The 17,899-nt window shown below is 51.2% G+C and overlaps 1 long non-coding RNA gene across 2 annotated transcripts; it reads right to left on the reverse strand.

Moving 5' to 3' along the window:
* Positions 1-1,454: 1,454 nt before the first annotated feature.
* Gm32585 lies at positions 1,455-15,548 on the reverse strand. Of its 2 annotated transcripts, XR_377061.3 has the most exons (4): positions 15,432-15,548; positions 11,211-11,388; positions 3,010-3,078; positions 1,455-1,872 (listed from the first exon to the last, which is right to left on the reverse strand). It is a non-coding gene; the product is annotated as a predicted gene, 32585 (long non-coding RNA). The 2 variants fall into 2 exon arrangements; XR_868511.2 differs by lacking the exons at positions 11,211-11,388; positions 15,432-15,548 and adding an exon at positions 3,360-3,401.
* Between the last annotated feature and the right edge of the window lie 2,351 nt (positions 15,549-17,899).

Genomic DNA, 17,899 nt, shown 5'->3' on the forward strand with positions numbered 1-17,899 from the left:
CCTCTGCCTCTGCCTCTCTGCCTCTCTGCCTCTCTGCCTCTCTGCCTCTGACCCCGCCCCCGCCCCTGCTTCTGGTGTGCTGGGATAAGGTGTGTACACGCATGCTCCTTATTGAGGCAGGGTCTCTTCTCACTGGCCTGGTACGCTCACATTTAGCCAGCTTCAGGGATCCTCCTGTCTCTGCCTCCCCAAATGCTGAGATTCTGGGGTGCACTGCCAAGCCCTGCTCTTCTTACACAGGTTCTGAGGGTTGAACTCAGGTCCTTCACCAACTGAGAGAGCTCCTTAGGCCAGGGTCAAGTCCTCCTATGTGAGCTTCCCAGGCATGGCGACTACCACTGGGCTTAATTCTGAAAGTAGGAAACAACACAGGATCGTTCCTGATGTCCCTGTCTTCTCAGTCAGGGGCTGGGGGTGGGGCAGCAGGGTTTGAGGAGGGAATGGCTGTGTGTGGTGAATCCTATCAGAGAGGTTACCCATGGGGACTGTCACACCCTCCAGGCCAGGCCATGGCGAGGCTAGTCTGGCAACCTGACTCTGCTGAGCCCAGCCGATCTGAGTAGGGCTTCACAAGGCAAAGACGCTCCCCATCTGGGGTCACGTGTGTGACATTGTCTGGGTGGTCACAAAGGCTGGGGAACAAAACCCAGGAGTCCCTCTCGGAGACACTGGAGCCTGCACCCCACACTCTGACCGGTCATAGCGGAAGAACCATTTACACTAGCCCAGGCTCAGATCTCAATCTAGCACAGTGCTGGGCTCTGAAGGAGGGGCAGAGACCCCTGTGGACTCCTCATCTACTGCTAAGGAGTGTCATGAGGAAGGCCACGGGTTTCAGAATGATGGTGTTGGCAGCCATGGAGTGACCTCAGCAGAGAGGAGAGCCCCCTTGGCTACTGGTGTCCCTTGGCTGGCCCCAGGGTGGGCTTTGACTGAGTTTCTGTCTTCTGCCTGGCCTTAGGCCATCCATTACCAACTTCCTGTGAGGCTTGGAAATGGGCCTCTCCCTCAGGAACACCATCAAGGGTCAAACTGATTTGCATAAGACCCCTCCTTCAGACCAGGCTCTGGGTTTACTAGGACATCCAAAAGCTATCTGATGCTAAACTTGGACGTTACTTCCTCCTATGACCCCTGTCCCAGCCTGGCCCTGTTGACTCAATACGAACTTTCACAACCAGGGTTGTACATACAGTTGGTGCTCAATCAGTGCATACCCCATCCCCCAAAAGAGCTTATTTGAAGAGTGGCAGGGTGAACCTGGGCTCTGGGTGGCCCCCTGTTGCTCAAATTCCACAGGCCCTCTGCCCGGCTCTCTCCAGGGACAGCGGGAAAGAACTGTATTAATACATTCAAGCCTAATCTAATCTGGGAAATTTCACTAGTAACCTTTTCATAATTGCATCAGTGGTAAAGGACCACAACAGCAACAAATTAAAGCCAACAGGCACAGATTTAGCTTGCCCGAGAGGAAGATGGAGGTTGCCGTTTATTAACTAATCTGAATTAATTTGATTCTGAGCCCTTGTTAAATATACATCACCACGGAGTGGCCAATAGCACAGCTGGCAGGTGGGGGACCAGTGGGGATGAAGGAGAACCAGCGAGCCAGATGGCTCACTGTCTACAGAGAACTGTTCGTACTAAGTCCTGGGTTGGGCTATCACAACAGGAGGGGTTAGGGGACCAGGTAGGAGCATGGGTTCCCCACTCTATGCACGGCCAGAAGATTATTTTCTCAGAATCGGAGGATAGGAAGGAACGGCTAGCCTCGGGTAGCGCTGGATCCAGGTACTCATGGGAGTTAGCTTTTTTCGGATGTGTCGGGCTGCATTTCCTCCCGTGTAAAGTTGGCTTCCATGCATGGTCTTCCTGATGAGGGAAAAGAAGGACAGACATGGACAGTTTCATATTGTGTATTCAGCAACCTCCGTACTGTAAAGAAGAAATCAGCCTCTACATGCTGTCCCTAGCTTGGCACATCTGTGTTGCTAAGGGTTGACTTGGGCTCCAAGTTACCACCACACAGTAGCCCCAGATGACCCTGGAGTAACACAAGGTCGATACAGGCAGACACTGATGCCGATGAAATGGTGGTTCAAGAAGTGCTTAAAGCCAGACAACTGTAGAATGTGGGAAGAGCAAGGGATGGTAGCAAGAGATGCTGAGACCACACTGTTGTCATGAATATTAAAAATCCCGGTCTAGGGCTTCTTCCTACCTTAGATCATTTATGTTCCCGGATGAAAGACACACGCAGCCTTTATATTTTTAAATATGCCTTAGACAGCACCATAGCTGGGCAGCTGCCTACCCTCCTTGCTGTTAGTATCTACTTTCGATAACCCTAAGTTATTATTTACTAGGTACTATGTTCCATCTAGCTGCTCCTTACCCAATGGGGCAGCCATCTGGGCCACGTTCTCCCATGGCATCTCTCCTCCCTCCTGCTCATTCTTCTATCCCACGGTGGCTTCTCCTCCTCTCTCTTCCCACTTCGTGGTCCTCCCTCTTGAAAGCCTGTGAAACCTCAACCCTACCTATGTCTCTTCAGCCCAGCTATGGGGCCCCCAAGATCTGAAGTCTACACATAGCCCCTGGAACCTGCCCTTGAGTTAATTCTGATTGGTGAATAAGGATGCCTGTTAAGTGCCTTGGTTGCTCTTCCAAAGGACCTGGGTTCGATTCCCAGTGCCCACATGGAGGCTCACCCTGCCCGTAATTCCAGGTCCAGGGAATTCAATGCTCTCTTCTGGCCTCTCTGGGATATACATGGTACATACATGATACATAGACATATATACAGACAAGACACCCATATACATAAAAAAAGAAAAGAAAAGAAAAAAAAAAGATCTGATCTCTGCTCCTGCACATTGAGGTTTCTGTCAGTGGCAAAAAGTTGTCTTCCTACTTCAGGCGGCAAACAGCAGCTGCCTCTCTCCCACTGTAGCTCAGCTTTCATCACTGACTGACCTCAGGTCGAGTGGTACTCAGTGGCCAGCTCACCTTGGCAGGTCCTTGATCTCCCAGGGGAAGGATGCTCTGACAGGAGCGGGTGGATGGAGAGAGCCAGAGCTGGAAGAGAAAGAGGAGTGAAGGGGTTGTTGTTGTAAATATTTAATCTCAAACAGGGTTTCCTACCCCGCCTTTGATCATTTGGTTCCCAGATAAAAGACACACAACCTTTATATTTTTAATAAGCCTTAATCAGCACTAAAGCTGGGCAGATAGCCACCCTCTAAGCTACTAAAATCTATTTCCCCATCAAACACCCCAAGTTATAATTTGCCACGTTCCATCTGGGCAGCTCTTAGCTCCAATTGGCCAGCCCTCATGGCCATGTATTCACAACTCACCTAACCCATGGCATCTCCTCCTCTCTCTACCTCTCCTCCCCGTGGTTCTCTTCAGACCCCAAGCCCAGCAACCCAAGAGCCCCGCCTACCTCTCTTCTGCCCAGCTATTGGCTGTAGGCATCTTTATTCACCAATCAGGAGTAACGTGAGGGGAGCAAGGTTACATATGTCACTTAGGTATGTCACTTGGGTACATACCATACTGACTCTCTTGTCCCCAGGGGCAGTTGGACCTTGGGGCCCAGTATTTAGCATTACCATCCAAGCAAAAGACCAAACCTCAGCAGGTTGTCCTCAACACAGGCAGAGACTATAGGATTCTCAAGCCGGGACTGCTAGCTACCATGGCAACAGGACCTGCAGGGGCATGCTGGGCCAGGTGAGCTCTGAGAGCATCTCTTCTCTGGAACAGCTACAATTGCCATTTCAATGCAGGCGGCCCCCTGGGGTATTCAGTGTGTCACTATGACACCAGCTTCCTGGGGGAGGGGAGTATCACCAGGTGCAGGGCCCTACTCCCACCCAAAGACATTCTCCTTGCAAAGTGAGTGGGCAAGCAAAGGAGTGGGATCTCCTCTGGTGGCCTCTTTAGAAGCTGCTTTTGTAAGCCTGGTGGTGGTGGTGCACGCCTTGAATCCCAGTATTCAGGAGGCAGAGGCAGGCAGATCTGAGAGTTTGAGGCCAGTCTTTTCTAAGAAGAAAGAAAGAAAGAAAGAAAGAAAGAAAGAAAGAAAGAAAGAAAGAAAGAAAGAGAGAGAAGGAGAAAGAAAGAAGGAAAGAAAGAAGGAAAGAAAGAAAGAAAGAAAGGAAGGAAGGAAGAAAGAGAGAGAAGGAGAAAGAAAGAAGGAAAGAAAGAAGGAAAGAAAGAAGGAAAGAAAGAAAGAAAGAAAGAAAGAAAGAAAGGAAGAAAGGAAGGGAGAAAGAAAGAAGGAAAGAAAGAAAAGAGAAAGAAAGGAAGGAAGAAAGGGAGAGAAAGAAAGAAAGAAAGGGAGAGAGAGAGAAAGAAAGAAAGAAAGAAAGAAAGAAAGAAAGAAAGAAAGAAAGAAAGAAAGAAAGAAAGAAAGAAAGGGGAAGGAAGAAGAAAAGAAAGGAAAGAAACAAGTTGCATTTGTGTAGTGTGTAACACAGACACTGCCGGGTGGGACTGCTACAGACCTCTCCAGGACCCCTCCTCCAGAGCCCCTTGTCCATGGGACACTGGAAGGGACTTCAATCAACCCCACCATGCTAGTCAGACCCATGTCTCCCATGTGGGCACAACTGAAGGACTCATGGTGACCGAGCCCAGAGACGTCTGCCTGGCCATTGGTCTTGCCTGACCCATCTTGCCATCACCCAGGGGCCTATGCCCTGCCCCTCAAGGACTCAGTGTGTCATTTCACCTTGCTGTGTGATCTCAGTCCAGCTGCTGCCCTCTCTGAGTCCCGCTCCCCTGGGTTGCAGGGGCGGGGCTGAGATGGAGAAGGAAGGAAATAATAACACAGGACAGGAGGAAAGGCCCCAGAAGTTCCCTGTGGAGAGGTGAGTGACCCCACACAAGCTAGCTCTCGCTCCCCCCCCTCTCTCTCTCTCTCGTGCCCTGCCTCCTGCTGGATGGCACTGGAGCTGTGGAGTCTGACTGCAGGGGAGGGGGAGGGGAGGGGGAGGGGGAGCTCTGGGGCTGTGCGCCTCTGAAGCCTGCCTGGCAGGCTCCACTCCAGACAGAGGCAAAGGCCACACAGGGATCCAAAAACTGGTTCACGCTGAGCCGGCCAGGCCCATTGAGGTTTTAAGTTTGGGTCCAGCACTGTCCTCAGTAGAGAGTGTGGTTGGTGCACGGAATCTGGGGCCACTGCTTCAGACATTTCTGTCTGCTGCCACCACCAGGACCCTGGGCTTTCATTCACCCACACCTTCCTGGTCCTCCCACCTTAGCCTGACAGCATCCGTGTGTGGCCTTCTGACCAAGTGGCTGGTAAGTGGCTCTTGGGGTCAAGCGTCCCTCTGGGACAGGTGACGTTTATTGTTAAAAGGGTGAGGTTCATCTGCGGTGAACTGGGGCCCCAGGGCAGGAATGTACAAGGCCTGACTCTCCCGCCATTTGCTCCCAGATCGGATGTTCTCCTGGCAAGGACACCTGGTGGCCTAGAGCCAGGCCCTGGTGAGCCAGACTATGAAAGACTGGGCCAACAAGAGTCAGGCCGCAGTGAGCCACCATGGCTGTTAAACCAGTGCAGAGGGGACACAAGGAGGAAAAATGAGGGCTGTGTCCTGTGCCTCACCCCCACATCTTCACCCAGCAGAATGTGTGTCTGGTGAACTCTCTGTGGCACAGGATTTTTTTTTTTTTTTAAGATTTATTTATTTATTATATGTAAGTACACTGTAGCTGTCTTCAGACACTCCAGAAGAGGGCATCAGATCTCATTACGGGTGGTTGTGAGCCACCATGTGGTTGCTGGGATTTGAATTTCGGACCTTCGGAAGAGCAGTCAGGTGCTCTTACCCACTGAGCCATCTCACCAGCCCAGGATTTTTTAAATTAAAGATTTAAGGAGCCAGATGTGGTGGCGCACGCCTTTAATCCCAGCACTTGGGAGGCAGAGGCAGGCGGATTTCTGAATTCAAGGCCAGCCTGGTCTACAATGTGAGTTCCAGGACAGCTAGGGCTGTACAGAGAAACCCTGTCTTGAAAAACCAAAAAATAAAAAAATAAAAAAAATTTAAAAATTAAAAATTTAAGGAAGTGTGTGTATGTATATGTGCATATGTGTACATATGTGGGTATATGTATACATACACACATGTGTGTATATGTGCATATGTGTACATGTGTGTAAGTATGTATGTGTGTGTGCATATATGTGTAGTTTATATGCATGTGTTCATATGTATATGTTTGTGTGTATGTGTATATGTATGTGTATAAGAATTATGTGTGTGCATATATGTGTATATGTGTGTATGTGTGTATTTGTGTGTGTGTGTGTGTGTGTGTGTGTGTGTGTGTGTGTAAAACCTCAAACGAACCAGATCCCCTGGAGCTGAAGTTCAATGTGGTTGCTGGGACCTGAACTCAGGCCCTCAGTAAGAGCTGTATGTTTTCTTAAGGACCATGTCAGTTTTTGGCCTGAGGGAGGAGGACAGGGAGGGGGAGGGGGAGGAGGACAGGGAGGGGGATGGGGATGGGGAGGAGGACAGGGAGGGGGACAGGGAGAAGAGGGGGAGAAGGAGGAGAAGGAGGAGAAGGAAGAAGAGGAGGAGGAGGGGAGGAGGAGAAGAAGAAAGAAGAAGAAAAGAAGAAGAGAAGAAGAAGAAGAAGAAGAAGAAGAAGAAGAAGAAGAAGAAGAAGAAGAAGAAGAAGAAGAAAAGGAGACCATAGCTCAGTGGTAGGGCCTCTGCTTAGCCTAAGCCTTTGATCTTCAGCACCAGGAAAAAAGATAACCTCTGACAGACCCACAGCTCTAGAGGCAGCACCAAGAGAGAGGGGTTTTTCCAGGACACTTTCTGGGAAAAAGGGACAGAATGAAGCCCCAGGCTGGTCCTCTCTTGCTCTAGAGCCTGCCCTGCACCTGAGCCTGCCCATCAGAAGTCAGACTGGATGGATGGAGTGTTTGTGTATACATGCGTGTGTGTGTGTGTGTGTGTGTGTGTGTGTGTTTAATGTGTGTTCACATGTGCACATGTGTGTGTTTATGTATTTGTGTGTGTACTTATGTGTGCACATGTATGTGTGTGTGCATGTGCTGTTTACGAGGCAGCCATTGTTCTGTGAACTCACCCCTGCTGCCCCCTCCCAGAAGGGTTTCATCTCCCTCATCAGCAGCTCTACTGCTGAGTCCCTGATCCACCCCTCCCTCAGCCCTGGCACCCAGTGTCCCGCCTCCCATCTGCATGTGACAGCTGCAGCTGCCTCCCACGGGGCCTCTTGCCATCTGGGGGGCTGGCTGCTTCTTAGCTGAGTCTCTGTGTGTCACAGCTTGTGGCACAACTCCCTTCTCTCCCCCGTTTCTTCGTGTCTTAAATAGATTTTCTTTTTTCAGAGCATTGGGGACCTGCAGCAGGGAGCCAGCCAAGCCGAGGGAGAGGGAGGCTCCTAAGGGACCCAATATGTGTGGCAGCAGGGGTGGGGGGGGTATGTGTGCGGGTGGTGGGGGGAGAGGAGAAAGGAAGAAGACTACAGATTAAGTCCATCAGGTGCAAAGGTCCTGTGGTCAGAGACTTGCTCATAGAGACAGAAGGCTAGGAAGCAGGAAGGCCAGGGGTCTCAGGATGAGCCTCAACTCAGTCATATCAGCTACCGGCCCTGGGCACAGAGGCCTCACAGGGGAATAGAAGACAAGTGGGTCTTCTCTTCCTCCCAGGGAAAGACATGAGAACAGGCTCTACTCCCAGCCTGGCCTCATCACTATCCTCAGAGCAAAATATGACAGTCCTGTGTGATCTGAGGCTCAGGTAAGTTCTGAAACGGACTGAGCATCTCGAAGCGCCTAGCCCTGGCTGGGGAGCCGATTTGGAGCCAGCTAGGAGGCACACTGCATTCAGGTTCCACTTCCTGGATCCTTCTTGGCCACATAGAAGGTCACACCAGGGGGCCAGCCGCCTTCCTGACCCCACTGCTCAATTGTACTTTGTATCTGCTGTCTGCTCGGATCTGAGTCTCTCCCGGTGCCTGGCCCACTGTGGATGTAAGTGCCCACATTTGGTAGACAGTCAGAGAGACCCTGCTGTGTGTTAGTTCTGAGCTGGTGACAGGCCACAATCCTGAGCCAGCCTGGAAAAATGCAGAGTGGGAGGCTGGGGGGGGGGGGGGCGCCGAGGGACCTCCAGCTGCCAGCAGCAGCAGATCTGATTTTGCCTGCACTTGCAAAGAAGTGAGCACCAGCCAGGAGCAGCTCAGGGTGTGGAGCAGCCTAGGCAGAGGTCCCGAGGCAGGGCTGCCTCCAAAAACCAGTGGAAGCCATCAGGAAGGCAGATGTGAAGGGCAAAAGGGGTCACCCGTGTGTGTGTGTGGGGGGGGGGGGAGTGTATCACTGGCGTGAGAGGAAGGGCGCCACTGGCATGAGGGGAGGGCAACCGGGATCTTCGCTCTAAGGAAGGTGGGAGTCACAGGAGGAGAGTAGATGCTTTGGGCTGTAACAGATTTAACAGACTGCTGCTGCTTAAGAGATGAAGCTGGTAGGGGAAGGCGTGGCCACTGGAAACCCAGAGGACTGGATTAGTGCACAGGGTCCAGGCAACAAAGGTGGCTGGAACCAGGAACTGTGATCCTCGCTAATGAAATGGTTGCAGAACAGGCTGGGGGCGGGGGTGGGGGGGGGGTGGAGGGAGAAGCAGCCAGGGGTGACCCTGAGTCCTTAGTCCGGCATAGACAGATGGTTCAGCTTGGCAGAGATGTGAAATGCCAAGAAGGGGGCCTGAGGCCCATCTCCAGCAGCGGTAAGTTCAAGATGCCGTGAGCCATCTGCCACTCCATGGCGGCAGCGTTGAGTTCCCTCCTGGGACCCCCGCTGCAGGAAACAGGATGCGCTGTCTGCCTGGAGAATCCAGAACCTTTGCTCATCTCGGCTCGCCTCGGGCGCTCTGGCTCCTCTGGGGATTAGGCGAGCCAACCCGATCTTTCTCTGAGCTCAGCAGCTCTGCCTCTGCCTTACGCCGTGGGGAGGCTGGCGTCATAAATGAGCCACTGTGATCCCCAGCCTCAGATGTGTCTCCTGGAGCGGCTCAGACAATAGACGGGATTTGGATGAGCTCACGCTGTGGCGGGCACCTTAGACGCGCCATGAATCACGACACGGGACAGGAAGCCACAGTGATCTCAGTCCCTAAGAGGGAATAAGAGAGGCCCCTAGGCCCCTCCTGCCCCAAATTACCATTCTGTGTGCAAGCAGGGTGGTGCACTCAGGGCGCGCGCATACTGGCTTGTGTTCATGTGGTGTGTGTGTGTGTGTGTGTGTGTGTGTGTGTGTGTGTCCCAGATTTAGAGTAAAAGGAGAGATGAAGGTTGTTTCTGTTTTATTTTGAAACATGTAGCCCTGGCTGACTTGGAACTTGCTCTGCACACCAGGCTTGGAACTCTGAGTTCTATCTCCTATCTCTGCTTCCTGAATCCTGGGCTTAAAGGTGTGTGCCACCACGGTCAGCAAGTGAAGGTTTTCTTGAGGACATGAGGAAGATGTCATTGTTGCAGGTCCCTGAGCAAAGTACCTGGCCTCTCTGGGTTTCTTTCTTTATCCCACAGTAGGTAAGGATAACAATTACTAAAGATGCTGAGATGAACCACTCCCTTCTGATGCTCAGAACAGGGTGGTGTACCATTTTAAGAATGGGTATGGTGGCCGGGTGTGGTGGCACACGCCTTTAATCCCAGCACTCGGGAGGCAGAGGCAGGCGAATTTCTGAGTTCAAGGCCAGCCTGATCTACAGAGTGAGTTCCAGGACAGTCAGGGCTATACAGAGAAACCCTGTCTCAAAAAAAAAGAAAGAAAGAAAGAAAGAAAGAAAGAAAGAAAGAAAGAAAGAAAGAAAGAAAGAAAGAGAGAGAGAAAAGAGAAGAGAAGAGAAAAGAAAAGAAAAGAAAAGAAAAGAAAAGAAAAGAAAAGAAAAGAAAAGAAAAGAAAAGAATGGGTATGGTTGGGTGTGGTGAGTCATGCCTATAATCCCAGCACTTGGGAGGCGAAGGCAGGAAGGTTGTAGGTTTGAGGCTAGTCTGAGCTATGACGCAAGACTGGAGTTAGGGGTGGGGGTGGGGGAGAGACATAAGATTTAGTCAGGTTCACATGCCGTGTGTGTGTGTGTGTGTGTGTGTGTGTGTGTGTGTGTGTGTGTGTATGAGTGGTTGGGTGTATAGTGTGCATGTGTATAAGCATTTGATATACAGATGTGACACGGGTACCTTCTTCCATTGCTCTGTATTGAATATGTTGAGATAGGATCTCCAATTTGAACCCAGAGCTCACGGATCCCAGAGCTTGCTCTGAAAACCACGCAGCTCCACCTCTGACTGCTGGGATTATACAGGGGAGCTGCCAGCACACATGTCAGGCTTTTACCTGGGTCCCGGGGATCTGAACTACCTGCCTCATAATGACATGCTGCCTGAGGAGCTGTCTTCTCGCTCCATGTGTCCCTTAACAATAGTCACTGCTCAGTCTATCAAGGGCTGAGATTTACGGATTTCCATTTGTTACGGAAGCAAAACACACCTTCTCCTGACTGAGCTCAAGATGAGGGAGGAGCTATGTGGTCTGCAGCCGGGTGCACGGCATAGCGGGAGGGGGAGTTTTGTTTTTGGCCCATGCCCATCACGGAAGGGACTGCTACAGCGAGTGGCTTTGTCTGGGGTGGCAGGAGTGTATACGGCTTCTCTCACCTTAGGGAATCATGACACAAAGAGCTCTGGCCGTAACCAGAAGGGAAGACAACCAAGACCTGCCCACAGAGAACCACTGACTCAGCTAGACCATAGGTCCCCAAGGTTCCACAGCCTCTCACAGTAGCACCCTCAACTGGGGGAGTGGGGGTGGGGAGAGTCCAACGCACAAGTCTGTAGGAAGCAGGCCCAAACCATAACAGATCCATCTCTCAACAGCCACATCTGGATGTCCTGGGGTTGGAGCCACAAGAGGTTCCTAGACGGGGGAGCCCAGGAGATGTCCAGGCTTAGAGTCAGATACCTCATGGAAGCCTCAGCTAAGCCCTGGCTCACCAACACCATCCCTGTTTCCTTAAGATGTCTTTGTACCCACTGAGTCCATGTGCACAGGGGGCTCCCCTGATCTAGGAGAGCCCTAAAGCCTGAGGATCATAATTGACCCATTCTATAGACAGGAACCTGGCTCAGGTTGAAGACAAAATACTTGGTTAACTCACAAAACCTTGTGGTTCTTGGCAGATGAGCAGGACCAGTCCTTGGTGGGGGAGGGTGTCTCGTGTCTCTCCCCAAACAAACACACTGTCCGGCTCGGTGTAGATATAATGCTAACACAGACCAGAGACAGAAGACAGCTCGCTGTTCTCCATCTGCCACTTACTCAGCGTTCCTGTTGAACTTGAAAAGAAAAAAATCTCAGAGAATGTCAGCGTCTTTGCAAAGTCCCCGACCAGTCATGACAGGCCATCTAAAACCAGGCTGGACCCAGAAGGAGCAGAGAGCTGCTTTGTTTGATCCCTGGTCGGTGGCTCTAGAGTTGAGGTCAGTTCCTTCAGGCTGGGTGGGGGTAGCAGATTCCCCCTGCCCCATGAAAACCAGGGCTGACGTGGGAGTGGTGGTGTATACCTTTAAGCCTAGCATGGTTGCTGGATGGTGGTGGTGCACGCCTTTAATCCCAGCACTTGGGAGGCAGAGGCAAGGAGATCTCTAAGTTCGAGGCCAGCCTAGTCTACAGAGTGGGTTCCAGGATAGCTAGGGCTACACAGAGAAACCCTGTCCTGTGCACCCCTGCACTGCCAGCCTAGCTCCTCCAGTTCCTTCAGGAGCTGCCCATCTGACCCTAGCTTCTCTGAAGACTTGTATTTTGTGTATATGAGTGTTTGCCTGCATGTATGTATGTGTACCACGTGCATACAGTTCCCAATGCAGACAGAAGAAGGCGATGTGGGTGCTGGGAACTGACCCCAGGACCTCTGGAAGAGCAGCCAGTGCTCTGAACCACTGGGCCATCTCTTCAGTCTCAGCTTCTAGGTTTTGATCCATACTGGGCTCCTGGCCTCTCCCATGCTCCTCTCTTAACTTCTTTCTCCAGGAACGCCCTTGCCTGAGGCTTTAAGCCATTAAACCAGGAGGATGAAGATTCTGGAAGCAGCCTGCAGAGACAGCTGTACCTCACTGGCAAGGCACATGCCATCCATGGAACTGGGTGTTTACAGACAACTCAAGTGGCCATTTCCTGTTGTCTCTATTGTGGCAAACCACAGTTTGTTTGTTTGTTTTTTAAACAAATTTAAGCAGCCATGGAGCCCAGAGATGTCACCAGCATCCTAGTTCGACTCGTTGTCCCATTGGGTGGCATCTGCACCAGGGAAGCTGGCTGGTTCATGCTTTATTGATCATGTTTCCTAAGCAAGAACACTGCAGGTCCCTCCTGGTGCGTCTGACCTTCAGTTGCCCTCAGCCGGCAGGAGGACACATGCCCAGTCAGCTATGGGCAGTTAAAGAGCAAAGAGTGGAGGTAACTTGGCTGTCAGTGACCTCCTGTGGCTGGGGACTTTGGATAACAGGCTCAGCACACAAAGAATCCAGCGAGGTCAGAGGGGGAGGTGATAGAGAAAGGCTGCCAGGTAGATCTGCCTGTGAGCCGTGTTATCAGAGGTCATATCACAGACCTGGGCAGGATTAAAACAAACCAGCTGCCTTGTCAAGACATAGGACTAGACGGACAGCAGGTGCAAATAATTTCAAATTCATTATAATCCAATTCAACCCCATAAGTTACTGTCTGAGTCGGATCCACCCACAAACTGTCCCCTGGGGGCTGGAGAGATGACTCAGTAGTTGAGACCCTGGCTGCTCGTCCAGAGGACCCAAGTTCAATTCCCAGCATCCGAATGGCAGCTCAAAACTGTCTCTAAATCGAGTTCCAGTGTACCTAACACCCTCATGCAGATAGAAACACACGCAGGCAAAACACCAATGCGCATAAAATAAAAAGAAATAAATCACTCTTGCCCTCTTGCCTTCTTGCACTTGCTCTGTCGTCTCCCCCTTCCCCCCTTCTCTCTCTACGTGCTCATGGCCAGCCTCTACTCCTCTACGTCTCTGTCTCTGCTTTCTCTTTCTTTGCCTCTATTACCCTCTTAACTCTCCTCCCCATGCACTTAATAAACTCTATTCTATACTTAAAAAGAAGAAAGAAAGAAATCATTAAAAACAAACAAACAGCCGGGCAGTGGTGGCGCACACCTTTAATCCTAGCACTTGGGAGGCAGAGACAGGCGGATTTCTGAGTTCGAGGCCAGCCTGGTCTACAAAGTGAGTTCCAGGACAGCCAGGATTACAGAGAAACCCTGTCTCGAAAAACCAAAAAAAAAAAAAAAAAAAAAAACAAACAAACAAACAAACCTGTCCCTGGGATATTCACAAGCATTTATCCATATTGAGATTTTGGAATCTGTATGTAAAAGCTGCCCATAGCTACTCTCATAGCCAACAGAAACCGCAGGGCCCACAGCCCTGATGGGCCCAGAATCATCAGGTCTTTATAGGATTATGAACCCAGTGCCAGGAGGTGGTGGATGGCAGACCTCAGCAGCTCACTTGCCCGCCAGCCTAGCAGAGCTAGTGAGTTCTAGGTTCCGTGAGAGACACTATCTCAAAAAATAAGGTCAGGGCTGGAGAGATGGCTCTCTGGGTGAAGGTGCTTGCGGAAGAGCTTGGTAATCCTTTGAGATCCACGTAATGGAAGAAGAGAATGAATGCCTAAGAGTTGTCCTTAGATCTTTCGGTGTGTCCCATGGTACATGCATACAGTGAATGAATGAATGAATGAATGAATGATACAGAGGAAGATACCGGCTTCAGTCTCTGATCTCTATACCCATGTACACACACACAACTTAACATAGTGCCGAACTATCCTACAGAGATGAACACTTCCCTGGGACCCAGATCCCAAACATCCTTTATTGTCCGTATTCCCGTCCACATCACCAAAAACATCTTTTGATTTATTCTTAATGGGGAGAGGGGGTTGGTAATAGCATCTTGCTCTGTAGTCCTGACTGCCCTTGAATTCATGGCCATCCTCCTGCCTCAGTGTTCTGAGACGCTGTATGAGCCATCACACTCAGCCTCTTTGACTGAAGTTCATTAAAACAAGGCAACACCTAAAATTCTTTTACTCTGTTTTGTAGTCGGAGTTCAAGGGTTCTATCCACATGTGGTTGGTGGCTGGGACCTTTATTGATACAGTTGCAAGCAGACAATTTATATGATTATGTATAATTATTCATGTCAGTGGAACCATGCAGGACTTTATCTGATCTTCATCATTTCTCTCTCTCTCTCTCTCTCTCTCTCTCTCTCTCTCTCTCTCTCTTTCTCTCTCTCCCCAAAGGCTAGGGTGTGAACTCAGGGCCTCAAACATTCTAAAAAAAAAAAAAAACCTCTCTTCCTTTCAGTGACAACCTCAGTCCTGTGTAATAATTGAGGTTCACCCATCTTGGGGATATGTTCAGATATACCCCACTGCACATAGTGCGAAGGGTATGGAAGGGGTCTTCTTAGGTCTCTTGGAAAAGTAACATTTGGGCCAAGGCTGGAAGGCAGCAATGCATTCTGGAGTCACATCTGGTTTTAAGGATGTGTGTCCCTAGGCAGAAGGCACAGTCAACACAAAGAACCTGAAGCAGGACTCTGTGTTAGCTTCAGGAAGAGGGCAGGGGAGCAGGAGGGAGACCTGTAAGGTCTTGGAGAGGATCAGGTGACCATGGTACACTGTAGGGTTTTCAGTTCTGCTCTGAGCTTCCTATCCTGACCCTGTGCATTCTTTTTTTTTTTTTGGTTTTGGTTTTTCGAGACAGGGTTTCTCTGTATAGCCTTGGTTGTCCTGGAACTAACTCACTCTGTAGACTAGGCTAGCCTCGAACTCAGAAATCTACCTGCCTCTGCCTCCCAAGTGCTGGGATTAAAGGTGTGCGCCACCACTGCCCGGCGACCCTGTGCATGTTCCCGGCGACCCTTGATTCAGCACGTTCTCTCTGCAGCTGGCTTCAGTTACTCAGCCTGTCGCTGTGGAGCTGGAAAAATGGTTCAGTGGTTAAGAACACTGGCTGCCTTTCAGGAGGTCCAGGCTCAATTCTGGGCACCCACATGCCAGCTCACAACCATGTGTAACTCCAGTTCTGGGGCGGGGGTGGGGGGGGGGTGGGATACAGCGCCCTCTGCTGGCCTTTGCCGGTAATGCATCACGTGGTGCACAGACTGCAAACAAATCACTCACACACAAAATAAAACCAAACCTTGAAGAAAAGCGTTTTCCTGTTTCCTTCTGTGGGAACATCCCAGTAAGTATTAGAATGAGCTAGACATTGGGCCAAGTCTACAAGCAGGGGCCAGGCCTGCAAGAATATTATCTGAGGATTTGTGGTACACACCTTCAGGGCTCGAGGGCTTGAATTCCGAGTCAAATGGAGCAGGAGGAGGCAGGCTCTTCCTAGGGACCAGCCAAGTGTGTACACTGCTCCTCACAGCATGCTATGGCTCTCCAGCCGTGCTGGCAGGCAGAGATAGTCAACGAGGGAGGAGCACCCAGGGGTATCCAGGGCTGGAGCTGGGTGTGGCCGGTTGGCCTCGGACACCCAACATCCTGGCACTCAAGGATCCTTACAGGCAGGAGAGAGGACAATGGTGGACACCCTCTTGCTTACTTCTGACCACACGTTTATATACAATGAGGGCTAAATGCATCGAACACAGAAGCGGGATGTCTCTGGGAAGACAGGAGGATGTGCTGAGGACGGGTGGGCTGCGGTGAGGGTAGGGGTTGACAGCAAGTGTTGTTTCTGGGACCCGACAGAGGGCTCCGATAGAAGCCTCTGGTGAAAGAAGGGTGCCTGGCTTCCTCCGAGCCAAGCGGAAGGGAGAAGCCAGCCTCCTTGGCCCACTATCAAGGCTTTCTGACTGTGGGAAGCCCAGCCCAGAAGGTCCCAGCCCAGAAGGTCACACCCTGTCCTTTGAAGTCGGGGGAGTCATCAGGAAAGATTTCATTTCACACCCAGAGAAGGGAGAGCCTCTCTCTGAACCAACTCAAGGCAGGGAGTTATGCCAGCCCCACCAGGCTCCTCAGCTTAGAGCAGGGGAAACAGGTCAGGACCAGTTCAAAGCCAGCGCTTGCCACGGTCAAGGATGGTCTCAGTCCAGGAAGAGGTAATGGCGGGGACTACTGACTGATCCACACACACACACACACACACACACACACACACACTGGTGAGAAAAGGAGGACCAGAGAGGTTGCTCCATCCACCAAAGGTCACACAGCTCAAAGCCAAGAGGCTAGATAAGGACTGGGGGACTCCCCATGGACCTCCCTCCCTGCTAAAGATCTGATGCTTTCTGGAACTTGCTTTGTAGACCAGACTGGCCTTGAACCCACAGAGATCCACCTGCCTCTGCCTCCCCAGTGCTGAGATTAAAGGCATGCGCCATCATGTGCTATTTTCACCTTATCTTTTGAGGCGGTGTCTCTCACTGATTGTCTCCATGCTTGTGAGTCCCACGGACCCTTCTGTCTCTGCCCCGCACCCCACATGTGTTGCCACTCCTGGCTTCTTATGTAGACTCTGGCTACTGAACTCAAGGCCTATTCGTGCATAGCAAGAGCTTTATTGATCGGGCTGTCTCCTCCCCAGTTCCTGGAAAATGTTTTGAGCGCCTGGATCAAGCCTTACCTGAAAGTATGGACTTAATTTTTTAGTCACATGACATGATGATTATACAATTCCCTTTGGCCAAAACTGGCTAAAGGGTTTTGCTTTCTTTATCTGTAAGCAGGTCTCCTGGGAGGCTGGAATTCTTTTGATGGAGAACCCAATGTCTTTATTTTACTTCTTACCACAAGCACCAACTTGACACCTCCCTTAGGAACAGCTGAGTGGGGAAGTTTGTTGATTGAATAATTTACTGTTGAACAACTGAAGAGACACCCCTCCCCTCCCCATTCCCTCTAACTGCTGTTACCGGAACAGGGGGACAGAGGCCACTACAGACACCTCTGAGGCTGGGGGGGGGGGCGTGCGGGGGGGGGGGTTGGCTTTTTCAGGTAGAGGTTCCTCAAAGGAGAAGAGAAGCCCGGAGAGAGTGGCCAGATCATGACCTTGAAGAAGAGCAGCAACTCTACATCCTGAGCCAGCACTTCCAGATTAATTCAGGACAGCAGCTGCGGCTCCCCCCTCTCCACACACCTCCCTCCACCCCAGTGAATCTGTCTGAGTCATCTCAGGGCAGGAAGCAGATCCTCTGTAGAAAGTCACTGGGTTCTTGCTCAGGAAAAGGCAGCTGTGGGCTGTGGGGAGGGCTTCACAGTGGGAGGAGACAGAGGGGAGACCCCTCCTGACAGACACAGCCTGCTTGTTACCCCTGTAGGGCTGGTATAGACACAGCCCGCAGCAGGCTTTGCTTTTGTCACCTGCCACCACCTGCCACCTGCCACCTGAGACAAGCAGAGACTGGTCACCCGCTGTTCTCACACCTCCTTTGTCATCTGTGATCCCACAAGGAGTGGCACTCTATAGTGGCAAGATGGCACCATCCCACCCCGGAGGCACTGGCACGATGCATAGGCGTCCTCTGTGCGTGCCTTTCCTCCCATCATGGAGGGAAACTGGGCAGAAATGGCAAGCCAGTCCTATGGTAACTCTGCAGGCGAACCCTGAGGGTGTGGGCGGAGCTTCGAGTATCGTGGGTGGAGCTTCGGGCATCATGGGCAAAGCTTCGGGCATCATGGGCAGACACTTCATTCTCTACCATGGTCTACTTCGATGTCTATTTCACTGTCACCAAAAGCCTTAGGTTTCATAAAGGAGAAACTTAGGCAGCAGTGACACGACAGAGCTGTCCCCAA

This window comes from Mus musculus, chromosome 5 (genome assembly GCF_000001635.26).
Source record: "Mus musculus strain C57BL/6J chromosome 5, GRCm38.p6 C57BL/6J".
Lineage (NCBI taxonomy): Eukaryota > Metazoa > Chordata > Mammalia > Rodentia > Muridae > Mus > Mus musculus.